Raw genomic sequence first — 4233 nt, 5'->3', positions numbered from 1 at the left:
ACAAAATCAGTTTGAAACAGCTTTTTAATATTTGCAAATAGTCTGCAGCACACCATTTAGCTCACTCCAGCTCCATTTGTCATATTTCAATCTATTCTGGAAAATTCTGCCGATCATTCCTGAAAATCAACAGAGAAAATGCCTCACAGAATAGTCCACAGATTCTGCTCAGGCATGTGTCACGCCCTCTTTACATAAGAAAAAACTATCGGCTTTGTGGCTAAATATAACAGCGAAGGCATAACAATAAAGTTTCTGTTTAAAGCTCAAAACTATTCTAGTAAATTCTCTGACTGACTATTACACGCCTCTTACATGATACTGTTTATATTTTACAAGACAGTAGAGCCTTGTTTTAAAAACATGCTGAACCTGTTTAAATGCAAAAACATATATTAATGGGAATTTATTGGTGATTTTCTGAATTTCTGATAAATGCTTTATGTAAGCGCATTAACCCAATCTCAATAACTCAGTATTGCATATATTTGTTGCAGAGAAGACAATGACAGAATGCATTGCAACTAGCTTGTGAAAAACAAATTTAAGACTGCAGATAAGGCAAGTGAAATTAATATAAGTAAATAATCAAACATATTTTATTCTACACTGAAAAGCATACTAAGAAATACTTGAGTGTAATTCAAATTTGATTATTTTACCTAATATTTGTGTCCCTTTATACTTAGAGTATCACACAGATGGCTTAGAAGCATGCTAATGTCAAACTTGAAATGTATTTTAAGTAAAAACTCCCATGCTGAGCACTATTTGCATTAGGTAATTGCCTATTTTAGTTTATTTGGACTATTGAAAATATAGAAATCTGTGACTTTTATATATATGTATAAGATTGTACCTTGAAGTCAGCAGTAATTACAGCTTTGATTGCTGTTCTTAGACTTCCACGCGGTCTACTTGGATCAAGCCCCCCCTCGGTTTTTCCACTCATGACTGTGAACATTTCATTAGCACTAAGTAAACACTCTCTGTCAAACCCACTCTCTTTTCATGCATTTATTCATTGGTTTGGTCAATTCAACTTTAGCAGTTACTCATTTGCCCAGCACATGTCCCTGAAATGGCTCGCCTTAGGCTGACAGTAAAAGAGTTTAATATTATGTAATTGAGGCTGAAACAGCCTAGGATTTCCTTACTAAACCCAGCCGCATTTGAGCAGCTGTTTGGAACACAGCCACAGTATGATTCTTCACTGCCTAACAGCTGTGAATATCATAATTTTTTGTGTGCAGTGGTTTTATACACAGAATTTCTGTTCTATTTTTTAATTACTGTTGCATGCACATATGAGTCAGATGGACATTTTTGGCCTTTTTGGTCATATCTAGCTGTTTTTACAGCATCTTTCCATCATTTTAAAGGTGCCGTGTCAAGTTAAAGTTCAACTTCGAAAAATATGTTCTGTCTGTGTGAATGGTTTCTTAGAATGTAACATGTTGTTGTCAGTCTAAAAGCTATTTTGGCTGGCTGTAGCATAGCAGTTTAATGGCCTTACCCACTGTTGTTTTCATGCCACTGAAAGAATGTTGCTCTGCTAGGTGACTTAGGCTTTGTTTCATGGAACTCAAACAGACTCTAATAACCTTGTTAGTGGTGTGTGCTAAGGCTGAACTGAACAAACACACAAGTATTGCACTTCAGCTTGTACCTCGTCCCTCACCATTTGTGCTGTGCACCTGATTGACACCTCAAATTTTGTGGCTGGTTGTGGAGAAGTGGACCAGTACTTTTCAGACTTGCACTTTCACCCAGCATATGATAAAATAGGTGAAAATCCCACAGACTTACATTGAAGCCATATCAGACTCAGAGAGACCAGAGAGAAAAAACACTTAGAACACTTTAGCAACAACTTAGCAGTGCACAAGCAACCACCCAGAACACCCTCCTAACAGCAGAGCAACAAGCTAAAAACCGTAGGTATGTACAGGTCCAGACCCGTTGATGCATCCACCATCTTAGATCGGTCATTGTGTCGTCACTCGCAGTAAAAATCAATGAGATTTCCAAGATGCCACAACATTGCAAGCCTCTTATTAACCCCCTTATTAATAGTTTCGCTTATATACTGTAAATTAATTCAAAATAACCACCATGACTGTTTTATTTGTCCTAGATGAGTGTATTTGGATATAAAGCACTATGTGTAAACTAAACCATGCACATGAAGTAGCAAATGGGATATAAAGAGTCAATGCAATAGTTTTCCATCAACCGTTTGAGTTAATAACCAATCATGTTTTGCAGCGCACTATTCATGCATGAGTAGGTAACCAAGTGAGGATTTCAGTAGAAACATGCTGGCCATGATCTTATACTCTTGGCCAGGAGCCATTTGCAAGATATGCAGATTGGAAATGAGAATGCTTTAAGGGTTACATGCATTCTGAGAACGGGAGAAGGGTCAGTTCTGGCTTGGCTTTCCTGGATGCCACAAATGTGTTACATGGTACTATGAATTCATTAACCAGCAGCACCAATGCACATGTTGCTCATTACACAGAAGCTGCAGTGATTGTAGTTTAACTGTGTGGTTATGTATGTAGAAGTTCTGAGAAGTCAGATTTCCATTATAAATTGGAATCATTTCTAATGAAGAAGAAGCTAAGAATGTGTGTGTGTGTCTCTAATGTGAGTTTGTGCATTGCCAAAGAGAGTCTTATGATAGTGATATCTAATGTGACCTGCTGTCTAACTAGCGGCAGGCGTACCAAGGGCCCTTCAGTGCTCGGCCTATCTGTAGTCATTGGCATCTAACACACACACGCGTGCATATTTTGCATACTGTACATTTCAAAATCCATGACACACAACATGCTCAGGGAACACAGCTGTGTGAGTGCCTTGGTGTACAGAGGTCACAGCAATGTTGCTCACCTAAATGGCACTGTGAGGTGTTTTTTGATGAAAATGGTTTCATAGCTTTAAGGTTTTTTTAAACAAGAAGTTCAGAGCACTATTTAACTGTTCCCTATATAGTATATACAAGGAAGTCATTAAAACATAAGAAAATGTGCACTATGGGAGGGTCAGAGAGCCCTCAGATTTCATCAAAAATATCTTAAATTGTGTTCCGAAGATGAACGAAGGTCTTACGGGTTTGGAACAACACGAGGGTGAGTAATTAATGATAGAATTTTCATTTTTGGGTGAACAAACCCTTTATGTATCAGGAAGTCATTAAAGTACAGTTTTGTAGGTCATGACGTCTAACAGCAAATAGTGATGCTGAAGACTGTAATTGTGAATTAGATTGTAAATTTTCTCGAGATAATGTAGGTGGCATATGCAGGTGCAGAAACCACAGCTGCAATGCTAGGGAGTTGTGGGTGGTAACTAGGGCATTGCTCGTGGTTGGTTAAAAAAATCCACCTCTAAAGGTCTATTAAAGTTAGTCAGCTCAATGATGTGACACTGATCTATTAATTTATTTAGAATAATTAAATTAAGATGACATTTTTTATATTTTTGGATGGCATAAAGTCAAAAATGTCTGGGTGATACAATTATGCTGACTTCTGATGTCATAATTAAGAGCAAACCTTATTAACTAGTGCCATAATCTTTTATGGAAAAAAAAACTACTACTACTAAAATTACTATCTTCAACTGTTTTAGTGCTTCGTAATACTTGAAAATATTTTGCCTGTTAAAGTTATGTGGACTAATCAACATGCAGAAACATACAGAAAAAGCTAAATGAATCAGGAAATGACATCAGAGAGAGGACCCCTGCAGACTCTGATGACAATGGCTGCTTCTGAGATCGTCTGCTTCTCTACTATATAGTAGTCGAAAAACAGTACGGTATGTGAACAAAGTATATTAAAAATGTATATATTATATAATATTAAAAATAATGATTAATATGTGTACACTCATGTATTCAAGGTATGTATTCCTTCCTGCTATTACTTTTTACTTCATTAAATTTCAACTTTTCCTGAAAATGATATAAAGGTGTTTCAAAACCATATGAATGAAATGAAGAACTTGTCACATGTGTTTTAGTCCATATTTTTAAAAGTTATTTTCCTTTGTTCTCACTAAGCCTGTTAAGTGATGAGTTCTGTTGCTCTGCCTGTTGTGTGCCGTGTGGAGTGCACTGTTTGAATAATTTAGAGGTCACTGTAATGTTTGTCGTGTTGTGGGTGTGTATTGGAAGCGTTTAGAGGTCAGTGTGATGTTTTGGTCTATTTTTGACTGGCGGGT

The sequence above is a fragment of the Sinocyclocheilus rhinocerous genome, unplaced genomic scaffold, assembly GCF_001515625.1.
Source record: "Sinocyclocheilus rhinocerous isolate Xijiao unplaced genomic scaffold, SAMN03320098_v1.1 scaffold157, whole genome shotgun sequence".
In the NCBI taxonomy this organism is placed as follows: Eukaryota; Metazoa; Chordata; class Actinopteri; order Cypriniformes; family Cyprinidae; genus Sinocyclocheilus; species Sinocyclocheilus rhinocerous.
This window is presented reverse-complemented; position numbering follows the sequence as displayed.